The sequence below is a fragment of the Arachis hypogaea genome, chromosome 18, assembly GCF_003086295.3.
Source record: "Arachis hypogaea cultivar Tifrunner chromosome 18, arahy.Tifrunner.gnm2.J5K5, whole genome shotgun sequence".
Classification (NCBI taxonomy): domain Eukaryota; kingdom Viridiplantae; phylum Streptophyta; class Magnoliopsida; order Fabales; family Fabaceae; genus Arachis; species Arachis hypogaea.
Window position 1 is genome coordinate 30,662,084 of NC_092053.1, and position 15,637 is coordinate 30,677,720.

The window sequence follows — 15,637 nt, forward strand, 5'->3', positions numbered from 1 at the left end:
TAGAGCTCCCATTCTTCTTCTTTCTTGTTTTCTTTTTCTTGTTTATGACCAGGAACAGAGATAAAGAGCCTCTCTTTAAACCTGATTCTGAACCTGGGAAAACTCTAAGGAGGCGTTTACAACATATTAAAGCACAACACTCTAGAAGAAACCTCTCAAAAAATTTCGAACAAGAAGCTGAAGACATGGCAGACAATACTAATAATGGAGGAGATGCAAGAAAGGTTCTTGGTGACTACACCATACCGACCTCTGATTTTTATGGAAGAAGTATCTTCATACCTTCCATTAGAGCTAACAACTTTGAGCTTAAGCCTCAGTTAGTCTCTCTTTTATAACAGAATTGCAAGTTTCATGGACTTCCACTAGAAGATCCACACCAATTCCTGGTGGAATTCTTGCAAATCTATGACACTGTTAAGACCAATGGAGTGGATCCTGAGGTCTACAGACTTCTGCTCTTTCCCTTTACTGTTAGAGACAGAGCTAAAATATGGTTGGATTCTCAACCTAAAGAGAGCTTAGACTCTTGGGAGAAGTTAGTCAATACTTTCTTGGCCAAGTTCTTTCCTCCTCAGAAGATGAGCAAAATCAGAGTGGAAGTTTAAGCCTTCAGACAGAAAGAAAGTGAATCCCTCTATGAAGCTTGGGAAAGATACAAGCAACTGATCAGGAGATGTCCTCCTAACATGCTCTTAGAATGGTCTATCCTAGGTATCTTCTATGATGGTCTTTCTGAGATGTCCAAAATATCATTGGACAGCTCTGCAGGTGGATCACTCCACTTAAAGAAAATGCCTGAAGAGGTAAGAGAACTCATTGAGATGGTTGCAAACAATCAATTCATGTACACTTCTGAGAGAAACCCTGTGAATAATGGGGTAGCTCAGAAGAATGGAGTTCTTGAAGTATACACTCTAAATGCCATATTGGCTCAGAACAAGATTTTGACCCAGCAGGTCAATATGATTTCTCAGCATTTGACTGGAATGCAAGCTGCAGCTAGCAGCACTCAAGAAGCTTCCTCTGAAATAGAAGCTTATGATTCTGACCAACCCACCATGGATGAGGTGAATTACATGGGAGAACCTTATGGAAATACTTACAATCTCTCATGGAGGAACCATCCTAACCTTTCATGGAAGGATCAACAGAAGTCTCAGCAAAGCTTCAATAATAATCAAGGTGGAAGAACCCAGAATAGGTTTAACAACAGGCCACCATTCCCATATTCTCAAGGGAATATGGAGACTCCTAAGCACAGCCTTCCTAACTTAGTCACTATGGTCTCCAACCTCTCTAAGACCACTCATAGTTTCATAGCTGAAACAAGATCCTCTATTAGAAATTTGGAGGTACAAGTTGGTCAACTGAGCAAGAGAATCCTTGAGACTCCTCCTGACACTCTTCCCAGTAACACTGAAGTGAACCCAAGAGAAGAGTGCAAGGCCATCACCACTGAGGATGAGGCCGAATCTAGAGAAAATGAGTTGGATTTCAGGTAGCATTCGGATGGATTTGACGGAGTTTTATAGCAGAAAAGAAAGAAAGTGAATGATGCTGTCAACCCCAACCTCCTTGCACTCAAACCAGAATAACTTGAGTTACAGAGGTCCAATTGACGTGATTCTAGTGGCATTGAAAAGCTAACTTCTAGCTCTTTCCATTGATATATAATAGTATACCCTTTTCTTCCATTTCATACGGACCACTTCATGCCAAACTTGAGAAAGCTTAAGTTTGGCGCCAGCTCAAAGCCTCCAAAGAGAAATCGCACCGTCATCTCCATGCCGAACTTGAGTTTTCTCAAGTTCGATGCCAACACAAGAATTTCAAGGAAAGCTACACGCACCAACCTCACACCAAACTTGAGTTCACTCATGTTTGGCGCCACAAGCGAAGAAGTAAAAGGGAACTTGCTGCCTAGTCCTTCCAAGTTCGGCGTCAACTCTTCTAACCCAAGTGGTCCCCATTCACGTCCAAAGGTTGCCATAAATTGAATCTTGCATGATTAAAATAGTTGGTAAGAAAATTTAATCCGGAAGATAGATATCTCTGAAGCCTTAACTGTTTCTCCATATATTATTCACAACTTGTTTACTGCTTGCTTTCTGATATTCTGAATTTACTGTTAATGCTTTTGAACTTTCAAACACCATTTTCTATTTGTCTGACTATGCCAATCACTTAACCATTATTGCTTGATCCATCAATCTTCGTGGGATCGACTCTCACTCACCTGAGGTATTACTTGGTACGACCCAGTGTACTTGCCGGTTAGTTTGTGGATTGTAAATTCTACACCATATTTTTGGCGCCGTTGCCGGGGATTGACTGTGATTGACAACTACTGGTTGTTTGATTTCTTCGATTAGGCATTTTTGCTTTAATTTCATTTAACTTATTTCTTTAAAATTAAAAAAAATTATTTTGATTTATTTTATTTAATTTTTTTCTCTTAATTTCTGAAATTAAGTTTCGTGTTCCCTTAGTTATTTTATTCTTCCTAGTTATTTTATTTATTGAGTTTAAATTTTATACTCCTTTTTGCTTAGTAGTTATTTTATTTTCTTAATTATTTAGTTTATTTTCTTTATTTTATTTCTTTTTATTTTTGTTTTCTTTCATATTTTATTTTATTTTCCTTTATGTTCTCTCTTCTTTGCTTGCCTGTTTACCATATGGTGCGTTTAATTCTGTTTGGTGCTTTGTGCTAAGGAAAAATAATGGAGAGAGATCACATGGGTTATTACTCACACCTAAGGAATGATTCTTATTATTGTGGATGGAGGAACTACCCAAATTTTGGTTGGCAAAGTCAAAACCAAAGAAACTTCAGTGCTCCATGTTCCAACTACAAGAACCACCATCTCCATATTCATACCAAGAACCACCACCTCTCTTTCCATATCAAGAACCATCATCTTTCTACCCATATCAAGAGCCACCATCTCCCTATTCATACCAAGAACTATCCTCTTTTTACTCTTATGAAGAACCATAATCTCCTTCATATTCATATCAAGAGCCACCATCTCCTTATTCATATCAAGAACCATCATCTCTTGAGCTTCTCATGAAAGAATTCATACATGATATAAGGATGTGTGTAAAAAATGTAGAGAAATATGTGGAGTTGATTATCAAACTCCAGAAAGAGGAACAAGAAAATTCTTTTCTAAGAGATATAATGCAAGATCCTATGAAAGAAAGTGAGGAAATCAATCAAAGTAGTTCATACTCCAGTGAATTAGAGAACTCTCCACCCTTACACATGGAAGAAGAGGAAGATGCAAAAACAAAGGAGGATGATGCACAAACAAAAAAGGAAGATACACAAACAAAGGAGGTTGTAAAGGATGAAAACAATTATAGGAATCTACACTCCAATGAAGCAGAGAGTGGCATAGAGGGTGAGTTTCTTGAACCACCAATTCAAGAAATTCTTGATGAAGGGTACACTCCAACCATCACACAACATCTAAATTTTAAAATTAGAGAAGTGAAGGCAACCAAGGAAAGCACTGAAAAGGGGATTGTGACCAAGAAACAGAAGAAAATATCCATGAAAAAGAGAAGGTCAGCAAAAAACAATCCAACCTCTACCCCAACAAGCAAGGTGAATCAAGTTAACCACAATAAAAGAAAGCTTGTTAGGAGGAATTTATATCAAGGGGCACTAATTTTCACCTCTCCCCCCTTGGAAACATTTCTTTTAACCAACTGGAAGAAGAAGAAAAAAATTCAACAATCAAGTGTCAAGCTAGTGACATTAAAGAAGCGTTTGTTGGGAGGCAACCCAACTACTAGTATCCTTGGTTTTGTAGTTACTTTGGTTTTAATTTTATAGTTATTTTGATTTTAGCATTATAGTTATTTTAGTTTTGTTTTTAAATTACTTTATCTCAATTTTTTTAGAATTTTTTCATGTTTTACATGTGTTTGGTCATGCAGAGTTATTAGAACAGGAACAGGATCAATTAAAAGAAATTTTTTACATCCTGGAGTTTTTCTTTGCTTGGGGACAAGCAAACTTTTAAGTTTGGTGTTGTGGAGCGTGCTCTCTGTTTACCTTATCATCAGTGGCACCATGGGGAGATGAATGTTCTTCATGGAGGAGCACACTAGCATAACTGAGGTGGTTGAGTTCCTTTCATTCTATTTCCCCTTCCGTTCTTATTTTGTTGTCTTCTATTTTCTGTTACTTTGATTGCCTGCATGATCTTTAGTACTTTCAGTTCTTAGATTTAGTTTCATTCTGTCATTTGCTTTTAGTTAAAAAAAATTGTCTCATGTATTGCTCACTGAGCTTGAATTCAAAAGAAAAAGAAGTGATATATTGCATGAGAAATTGAGTTTATATTTAAGAGTAGTCTTATTTACTTAAATATGGTGGTATTATTTGTGATTCTGAATGCATGACATGAACAGTACATATCGAACAGGAATTTAGAGAACTATTATGAATTCTCTGAAGTAAACAAAAGCTTAATCCTTGAAGCAAAAGAAACAGCAAAAGAAAAATAAGAGCAAGGTCCAAGGCTCTGAGCATCAATGACTAGGGAGGTCTGACATGATTAAAAGCTCAAAGAGTTGTTCTCCTAGTCATATGCTTGTGGTGTAATTGTGTCAAGTAATCCTTAAGACAGAGCACTAAGAGTCGAGATCAAGTGCATTTAGCAGAGTATGCCAAAGGCTTTGAGCACCACTGTCTGGGAGTAACTGAAAGAAAAATCAGAACTTAAAGAGAGTTCCCCAGTTAAGTGCTTGTGGTATTTTGTGTCAAGTGAAGCTTGAGACAAAACATTTAAAATCACGGCTAGGCTCAAGGTGCAAAGAACTAAAGAAAAGATAATTAAAAGAAAATTTCTGTGTTCAAGGATTAAACTAAAGTATAAATGATCAAAGAATTCATAATATGATCTGGATTCTAATTCTGAATGACAGTGACATTCCTCTGATTTAAAGGAGAGTGAGATGCCAAAATTGTTTAGAATTACAATAGGTAAACCCCACTTCAAGAAGAGACATGTGCCTAATTGAATTCTCACTTCTCATGCAAATTCACATCTTAATCATGTATTAGTTTTGGTTGCTTGAGGACAAGCAACAATTCTAGTTTGGTGTTGTGATGCGTGAGCATCTTCTCCATCTTTTCCTAGTGAATTTGTACTCAAATTGTTGAGTTTAATCAAGATTTAATTATCTTTAGCCACTATGAATGCTACTTTGAGTTGTTTGCAACTTCTGTTTATTTCACGTAGCATTCGGATGGATTTGACAGAGTTTTGTAGCAGTAAAGGAAGAAAGCGAATGATGCTGTCAACCCCGACCTCCTTGCACTCAAACAGGAATAACTTGAGTTACAGAGGTCCAATTGACGTGATTCTAGTGACATTGGAAAGAAAACTTCCAGAGATTTCCAATGATATATAATAGTATACCGTTTTCTTCCATTTCGTATGGACCACTTCACGCTTCCTCAAGTTTGGCGCCAGCTCAAAGCTTCCAAAGAGAAATTGCACTGCCATCTCCATGCCGAACTTGAGTTTTCTCAAGTTCGGTGCCAACACAAGAATTTCAAGGAAAGCTGCACGCACCAACCTCATGCCAAACTTGAGTTCACTCAAGTTTGGCGCCACAAGCGAAGAAGTAAAGGGGAACTTGCTGCTTAGTCCACGCCGAACTTGGATTCTTCCAAGTTCGGCGTCAACTCTTCTAACCCAAGTGGTCCTCATTCACGTCCAAAGGCTGCACGAATCAATTAAATTAATTTTGATTTAAACTTTTATTAGTTTTAGAATTAGGAAAAGATATTATTTAGTTTTTAGGAAATATATTTTACATTAATTAGGATTAGATATAAAAGGGAAAATAATCAGCCCTTCTTTCATCTCTTCTCTTCTACCTCATTCTGCAATTTACAGTTTTACAAAATCCTAGTTTTCTCTCTGAACCATGAGTAACTAAACCCCCACTGTTAAGGTTAGGAGCTCTGTTCATTCTATGGATTAATACTATTACTATTCTATTTTAATTTATGTATTGATTTCAATTTCAAGAATTGTTTTCATTCTTTATCTTATGAATCTGGGTGGAACGGAAGTATGACCCTTGTTCTAATTGAGTTCTTGTAAAACTTGGAAAAGCTCTTTACTTGAACAATAGCTTGAAAACAATTTCTCCTAAACTACTAATTATTTGGACTTAACAGGATACGTGACATATAATCCTCTTATATTTGGATAATTAGGATTTCTATGGCATATAAACTAGAATTGAACTTAACCCTCTAATTGAAATCAAGTGACCAAGGAATTGGCAGTTGATGAAGGTTAGAGGAGACTAAAAAGGTCTGGAATTAGGGTTTAGTCACATAGTTTGCCATGAATTGAATCTTGCATGATTAAAATAGTTGGTAAGAAAAGTTAATCCGGAAGATAGATATCTCTGAAGCCTTAACTGTTTCTCCATATATTATTCACAACTTGTTTACTGCTTGCTTTCTGATATTCTGAATTTACTGTTAATGCTTTTGAACCTTCAAACAGCATTTTCTGTTTGTCTGACTAAGCCAATCACTTAACCATTGTTGCTTGATCCATCAATCTTCATGGGATCGACCCTTACTCACTTGAGGTATTACTTGGTACGACCCGGTGCACTTGCTGGTTAGTTTGTGGATTGCAAATTCTGCACCATTCAACACCCAAGCTAGCACAGAAGATGGCATTGAACGCCAGTGAAGAATACCTCACTGGGCATTCAACGCCCAAACAGGCATCAAAGTTGGCGTTGAATGCCAGGAAGGAGGTCCATCCTGGGCGTTCATCGCCCAACTTGGCAAAGGAACTACTGTTAAACACCAGTGAAGGGCTGCATGATGGGCGTTCAATGCCTAAAGAACCACCAGAGCTGGCATTGAATGCCAGTAATGGCACACCTACTGAAGAAATTCCTATCCAAGAATTAAAGGAAGCCAAGACTCATGTAGAGACCATAGAGGTTGCTTTGCATGCACTCCTACAGTGCATGAGTTTTGATGAATACTCATCCTCTGATGAGGATAAGGACACTAGGGAAGAGCAAGTTGCTCGGTACCTAGGAGCTCTCATGAAGCTGAATGCTAAGTTATTTGGTACAGAAGAACCTCCAGTGCTTACCAAACAACTCAATGCTTTGGTACAGCATAAGCTACCTCAGAAGCTTCTGGATCCCGGACACTTCCTAATTCCTTGCACCACAGGCACCATGTCCTTTGAGAAGGCTCTGTGTGACCTAGGATCAAGTATAAACCTCATGCCACTCTCTGTAATAGAGAAGCTGGGAATCTTTGAGGTACAAGCTGCAAATATCTCACTAGAGATGGCAGACAAATCAATGAAGAAAGCATATGGCTTAGTAGAGGATGTATTGGTAAAGGTTGAAGACCTTTACATCTCTGCAAACTTCATAACTGGGGAAGATGAGGATGAAACCATCATTCTTGGAAGATCTTTCCTAGCAACTGCTAAAGCTATCATTGATGAAGCTTGGTGTACGAAATTGTGATCATCAATGGCGCCAACAGCTTGGTACGCATAATTGTAATCTCAACTCTTTATCACAACTCCGCACAACTAACCAGCAAGTGTACTGGGTCGTCCAAGTAATAAACCTTACGTGAGTAAGGGTCGATCCCACGGAGACTGTCGGCTTGAAGCAAGCTATGGTCATCTTGTAAATCTCAGTCAGGCGGATTCAAATGGTTATAGAGAATTGATAATTAAAATATGAATAAAACATAAAATAAGATAGAGATACTTATGTAATTCATTGGTAGGAATTTTAGATAAGCGTATGGAGATGCTTTGTTCCTTCTAAACTTCTGCTTTCCTATTGCCTTCATCCAATTATTCAAACTCCTTTCCATGGCAAGCTCTATGTTGGGCATCACTGTTGTCAATGGCTACTTCCTGTTCTCTCAGTGAAAATGTTCCAAATGCATTGTCACCGCACGGCTAATCATCTGTTGGTTCTCGATCATGTTGGAATAGGATCCATTGATCCTTTTGCGTCTATCACATGCCCAACACTCGCGAGTTTGAAGCTCGTCACAGTCATCCCTTTTCAGATCCTACTCGGAATACAACAGACAAATTTTAGACTTTCCAGATCTCAGGAATGGCTGCCAATAATTCTAGCCTATACCACGAAGGTTCTAATCTTAGATTAGAAACCCAAGAGATACACATTCAAGCTTGATTGCATGTAGAACGGAAGTGGTTGTCAGGCACGCGTTCATAGGTGAGAATGATGATAAGTGTCACGGATCATCACATTCATCAAGTTGAAGAACGAGTTTATATCTTAGAGAAGAAGTAGGCGTGAATTGAATAGAAAAACAGTAGTACTTTGTATTAATTCATGAAGAACAGTAGAGCTCCACACCTTAATCTATGGTGTGTAGAAACTCTATCGTTGAAAATACATAAGAACAAGGTCTAGGCATGACCAAATGGCCAGCCCTCATAAAGGTCTAAGATAGCATAAGACTAATCGAAGATCAAAAGTCTGTAAATACAATAGCAAAAGGTCCTATTTATAGAGAACTAGTAACCTAGGGTTTACAGAAATAAGTAAATGATGCAGAATCCACTTCCGGGACCAATTGGTGTGTGCTTGGGCTGAGCATTAAAGCTTTCATGTGTAGAGACTTTTCTTGGAGTTAAACGCCAGCTTTTGTGCCAGTTTGGGCGTTTAACTCCAGCTTTTATGCCAGTTTTGGCGTTTTGACGCCAGAATTTCTATGCTGAATTTGAACGCCAATTTGAGCCATCAAATCTTGGGCAAAGTATGAACTATTATATATTTCTGGAAAGCCCAGGATGTCTACTTTCCAACGCAATTGAGAGCACACCAATTGGACTTCTGTAGCTCCAGAAAATTCACTTCCAGTGCAGAGAGGTCAGAATCCAATAGCATCTGCAGTCCTTTTTCAGCCTCTGAATTAGTTTTTTGCTCAGGTCCCTCAATTTCAGCCAGAAAATACCTAAAATCACAGAAAAACACACAAACTCATAGTAAAATCCAGAAATATGATTTTTATTTAAAAAATAATAAAAACATAATAAAAACTAGCTAAGATATACTAAAAACATACTAAAAATAATGCCAAAAAGCGTATAAATTATCCGCTCATCACAATACCAAACTTAAATTGTTGCTTGTCCCCAAGCAACTGAAAATCAAGTAGGATAAAAAGAATAAAATATACAATGAATTCCAAAAACATCTATGAAGATCCGTTTTAATTAGATGAGCAGGGCTTTTAGCTTTTTGCTTCGAACAGTTTTGGCATCTCACTTTATCCTTCGAAGATCAGAATGACTGGCATCTATAAGAACTCAGAATTCAGATGGTGTTATTGATTCTCCTAGTTCAGTATGTTGATTCTTAAACACAGCTACTTTATGAGTCTTGGCCGTGACCTTAAACATTTTGTTTTCCAGTATTACCACCGGATACATAAATGCCACAGACACATAACTGGGTGAACCTTTTCATATTGTGACTTACCTTTGCTAGAGTCCCCAATTAGAGGTGTCCAGAGCTCTTAAGCACACTCTTTTTGCTTTGGACCACGACTTTAACCGCTCAGTCTCAAGTTTTCACTTGACACCTTCACGCCACAAGCACATGGTTAGGGACAACTTGATTTAGCCGCTTAGGCCAGGATTTTATTCCTGTAGGCCCTCTTATCCACTGATGCTCAAAGCCTTGGATCCTTTTTTATTTTACCCTTGCCTTTTGGTTTAAAGGGCTATTGGCTTTTTCTGCTTGCTTTTTTCTTTCTTTCTCTTCTCTTTTTTTTTTCGCATATATTTTTTTTGCAAGCTTTTCACTGCTTTTTCTTGCTTCAAGAATCAATTTTATGATTTTTCAGATTATCAAATAACATTTCTCCTTTTCCATCATTCTTTCAAGAGCCAACAATTTTAACATTCATGAACAACAAATTGAAAAAATATGCACTGTTCAAGCATTCATTCAGAAAGACAAAAGTATTGCCATCACATCAAAATAACTAAACTGTTTTAAAATTCGAAATTCATGCACTTCTTTTTCTTTTTCAATTAAAAATATTTTCCATTTAAGAAAGGTGATGGATTCATTTTCATAGCTTTAAGGCATAGACACTTAGACACTAATGATCATGTAATAAAAACACAAAATAGATAAACATAAAGAATAAAAATTCGAAAAAACAGAAAATAAAGAACAAGGAAATTAAAGAACGGGTCCACCTTAGTGATGGCGGCTTGTTCTTCCTCTTGAAGATCTTATGGAGTGCTTGACCTCCTCAATATCTCTTCCTTGCCTTTGTTGCTCCTCTCTCATAACTCTTTGGTCTTCTCTAATTTCATGGAGGAGGATAGAATGCTCTTGGTGCTCCACCCTTAGTTGTCCCATGTTGGAACTTAATTCTCCTAAGGAGGTGTTGATTTGCTCCCAATAGTTTTGTGGAGGAAAATGCATCCCTTGAGGTATCTCAGGGATTTCATGATGAGGAATTTCCTCATGCTCTTGTCCACGAGTGGGATCTCTTGTTTGCTCCATCATTTTCTTAGTGATGGGCTTGTCCTCATCAATGAGGATGTCTTCTTCTATGTCAATTCCAGCTAAATTGCAAAGGTGACAAATAAGATGAGGGAAGGCTAACCTTGACAAAGTAGAGGACTTGTCCGCCACCTTGTAGAGTTCTAGGGATATAACCTCATGAACTTCTACTTCCTCTCCAATCATGATGCTATGGATCATGATAGCCCGGTTTATAGTAACTTCAGACCGGTTGCTAGTGGGAATGATTGAGCGTTGGATGAACTCCAACCATCCCCTAGCCACGGGCTTGAGGTCATGCCTTCTTAGTTGAATCGACTTTCCTCTTGAATCTCCCTTCCATTGAGCGCCCTCTTCACAAATGTCTATGAGGACTTGGTCCAACCTTTGATCAAAGTTGACCCTTCTAGTGTAGGGGTGTGCATCTCCTTGCATCATTGGCAAGTTGAATGCCAACCTTACATTTTCCGGACTGAAATCTAAGTATTTCCCCCGAACCATTGTAAGCCAATTCTTTGGATCCGGGTTCACACTTTGATCATGGTTCTTGGTGATCCATGTATTGGCATAGAACTCTTGAACCATTAAGATTCCGACTTGTTGAATGGGGTTGGTGAGAACTTCCCAACCTCTTCTTCGAATCTCATGTCAGATCTCCGGATATTCACCCTTTTTGAGCTTGAAAGGGACCTCGGGGATCACTTTCTTCTTGGCCACGACTTCATAGAAGTGGTCTTGATACACCTTTGAGATGAATCTCTCCATCTCCCATGACTCGGAGGTGGAAGCTTTTGCCTTCCCTTTCCTCTTTCTAGAGGTTTCTCCTGCCTTAGGTGCCATAAATTGTTATGGAAAAATAAAAATCAATGCTTTTACCACATCAAACTTAGAAGGTTTGCTCGTCCTCGAGCAAAAGAAGAATGAAGAGAGTAGAGGAAGAAGAAATAGAGGAGAGGAAGGTGGGTTAGTGTTTCGGCCAAGGGGGTGAAGTAGTGTTGAAGATGTGTGAAAATGAAGAAGTGAAGATGGGTTTATATAGGAGTGAAGGGAGGGTTTGGGTTCGGCCATGTATGGGTGGGTTTGGGAGGGAAAGTGTTTTGAATTTGAATGGTGAGGTAGGTGGGGTTTATGATGGATGGATATGGATTGGTGAAGGGTATTTGGGAAAGAGTATTATGAAAAGGTGTGAAGAAGAGAGAGAGTGAGTTGAGGTTGGTGGGGATCCTGTGGGGTCCACAGATCCTGAGGTGTCAAAGATTTTTCATCCATGCACCAATTAGGCATGCAAAACGCCCTCTGCTGCCAATCCTGGCGTTAAACGCCAGGTTGCTGCCCATTTCTGGCGTTTAACGCCAGCTTCTTGCCCTTTTCTGGCGTTAAACGCCAGTCTGGTGCCCGTTTCTGGCATTAAACGCCCAGAATGGTGCCAGACTGGGCGTTTAACGCCCATTCTGCTGTCCTTACTGGCGTTTAAATGCCAGTAGGCTTCTCCTCTAGGGTGTGCTGTTTTTCATTCTGTTTTTTAGTTTTTTTTTTTACTTTTTCAATTGTTTTTGTGACTTCACATGATCATCAACCTACAGAAAACATAAAATAACAATGGAAAATAGAAATATAACATAGATAAGTAAAATTGGGTTGCCTCCCAACAAACGCTTCTTTAATGTCAGTGGCTTGACAGTGGGCTCTTATGGAGCCTCACAGATACTCAGAGCATGATAATGGCCTCTCAACACCAAACTTAGAGTTTGGTTGTGGCCTCCCAACACCAAACTTAGAGTTTGAATCTGGTGATTTTGTTTGACTCTGCATTGAGAGAAGCTTTTCATGCTTCCTCTCCATGGTTACAGAAGGAGATCCCTAAGCTTTAAACCCAAGGGAGTCCTCATTCACTTGAAGGACCAATTCTCCTCTGTCAACATCAATCACAGCTCTTGCTGTGACTAGGAAGGGTCTGCCAAGGATGATGGATTCATCCATACACTTCCCAGTATCTAGGATTATGAAATCAGCAGGGATGTAGTGGTCTTCAACCTTTACCAAGACATCCTCTACTAGTCCATAAGCCTGTTTTCTTGAATTGTCTGCCATCTCTAGTGAGATTCTTGCAGCTTGTACCTCAAGGATTCCTAGCTTCTCCATTACAGAGAGAGGCATGAGGTTTATGCTTGACCCTAGGTCACACAGAGCCTTCTCAAAGGTCATGATGCCTATGGTACAAGGTATTGAGAACTTTCCAGGATCTTGTCTTTTCAGGGGTAATTTTTGCCTAGTCAAGTCATCCAGTTTTTTGGTGAGCAAGGGGGGTTCATCCTCCCAAGTCTCATTACCAAATAACTTGGCATTTAGCTTCATGATTACCCCAAGGTACTTAGCAACTTATTCTTCAGTAACATCTTCATCCTCTTCAGAGGAAGAATACTCATCAGAGCTTATGAATGGCAAAAGTAAATTTAATGGAATCTCTGTGGTCTCAGTGTGAGCCTCAGATTCCCATGGTTCCTCATTTGGAAACTCCTTGGAGGCCAGTGGACGTCCATTGAGGTCTTCCTCAGTGGAAATCACTACCTCTTCCTCCTCTCCAGGTTCGGCCGTGTGGGTTATGTTGATAGCCTTGCACTCTCCTTTTGGATTCTCTTCTGTATTGCTTGGAAGAGTACTAGGAGGGAGTTCAGTAACTTTCTTGCTCAGCTGACCCACTTGTGCCTCCAAATTTCTAATGGAGGACTTTGTTTTAGTCATGAAACTTTGAGTGGTTTTAATTAAATTAGAGACTACAGTTGCTAATTCAGAGTGGTTCTGTTTGGAATTCTCTGTTTGTTGCTGAGAAGATGATGGAAAAGGTTTGCCATTGCTAAACCTATTTCTTCCACCATTATTGTTGTTGAAGCCTTGTTGAGGCCTCTGTTGATCCTTCCATGAGAGGTTTGGATGATTTCTCCATGAAGGATTATAGGTGTTTCCATAGGGTTCTCCCATGTAATTCACCTCTTCCATTGCTGGGTTCTCAGGATCATAAGCTTCTTCTTCAGATGAAGCTTCCTTGGTACTGCCTGTTGCTGCTTGCATTCCAGACAGACTTTGAGAAATCATATTGACTTGTTGAGTGAATATTTTGTTCTGAGCCAATATGGCATTCAAAGTATCAATTTCAAGAACCCCTTTCTTCTGACTTGTCCCATTATTCACAGGATTCCTTTCAGAAGTGTACATGAATTAGTTATTTGCAACCATTTCAATGAGTTCCTGAGCTTATGCAGGCATCTTCTTCAGAGGAAGAGATCCTCCAGCAGAGCTGTCCAGTGACATCTTGGACAGTTCAGATAGACCATCATAGAAGATACCGATGATGCTCCATTCTGAAAGCATGTCAGAAGGATACCTTCTGATCAATTGTTTGTATCTTTCCCAAGCTTCATAGAGGGATTCACCTTCTTTCTATCTGAAGGTTTGGACTTCTACTCTAAGCTTGCTTAATTTTTGAGGTGGAAAGAACTTTGCCAAGAAGGCATTGACTAGCTTTTCCCAAGAGTTCAGGCTTTCTTTAGGTTGTGAATCCAACCATGTTCTAGCTCTATCTCTTACAGCAAAGGGAAAGAGCATAAGCTTGTAGACCTCGGGATCAACCCCATTGGTCTTGACAGTGTCACAGATTTGCAAGAATTCAGCTAAGAACTGATGAGGATCTTCTAATGGAAGTCCATGAAACTTGCAATTCTGTTGTATCAGAGAAACTAATTGAGGCTTAAGCTCAAAGTTTTTTGCTCCAATGGCAGGGATTGAGATGCTTCTCCCATAGAAGTCAGGAGTAGGTGCAGTAAGGTCACCAAGCACATTCCTTGCATTGTTGGCATTGTTATTGTTTTCGGCTGCCATGGCTTCTTCTTGTTTGAAAAGTTCTGTTAGGTCCTCTATAGAGAGTTGTACTTTAGCTTCTCTTAGCTTTCTCTTCAAGGTCCTTTCAGGTTCAGGATCAGCTTCAACAAGAATGCCTTTGTCCTTGCTCCTGCTCATATGAAAAGGGAGGAGAAGAAAATATGGAATCCTCTATGTTACAGTATAGAGATTCCTTGAGGTGTTAGAGGAAAATAAAAATAGAAGGATGAGGTAGAGAAGAGAAAATTCGAACTTATCAAGAGAGATAGAGTTCGAATTGTTGATAATGGAGAGGTGTTAGTCCTTTAAATAGAAGGATGTGAGAAGAGGGGAAGAATTTTCGAAAATAAAGTAAAAGATTTTGAAATAATTAAGAGAAATTTTGAAAATTTGGTAAATGATTTTCGAAAACTAAGATTGGGAAAGAAATTAAGTGATTTTTGAAAAAGATTTTGAAATTAGAATTCAAAAAGATATGATTGAAACTTAATTTTGAAAAAGATGTGATTGATAAGATATGATTGAGAAGATATGATTGAGAATCAAATTAAAAAGAAGAAAGTTTTTAAAATTAAAGTTGATTACTTGACCAACAAGAAATTAAAAGATATGATTCTAGAATTAAAACTTTTGATCCTTTCTTAATAGGCAAGTAATAACTTGAAAATTTTGAATTAAATCACTAATTGTAGCAAGGATTTTCGAAAATAGTAATAAAAAAATTGAAAAGAAATTGATTTTGAAAAGATATGATTTGAAGAAAATTTGATTTTGAAAAATTATGAAAATTTGAAAAAGATTTGAATTAAAAACAAAATCTTCCCTCTAGTGTCCTCCTGGCGTTAAACGCCCAGAATGGCATCCATTCTGGCGTTTAACGCCCAAAATGCTACCTTTTTGGGCATTTAACGCCCAGCCAGGTACCCCGGCTGGCGTTTAAACGCCAGTTGTCCTTCTTCACTGGGCGTTTTGAACGCCTAGCTTTTTCTGTGTGATTCCTCTACTGAATGTTCTGAATCTTCAATTCTCTGTGTTATTGACTTGAAAAGACACAATTTTGAAATTTTTTTTTTGAATTTTTAATGATGAGACACAATAATAAAAAGGATGCAACTAAGATCAAATAAACAATGCATGCAAGACACCAAACTTAGAAGTTTGT

The 15,637-nt window shown here is 38.5% G+C and overlaps 1 non-coding gene across 1 annotated transcript; it reads right to left on the reverse strand.

Moving 5' to 3' along the window:
* Nucleotides 1–587: 587 nt before the first annotated feature.
* Nucleotides 588–696, reverse strand: LOC112774595 (small nucleolar RNA R71). The gene has a single exon (XR_003189075.1). It is a non-coding gene; the product is annotated as a small nucleolar RNA R71 (small nucleolar RNA).
* Nucleotides 697–15,637: the final 14,941 nt, after the last annotated feature.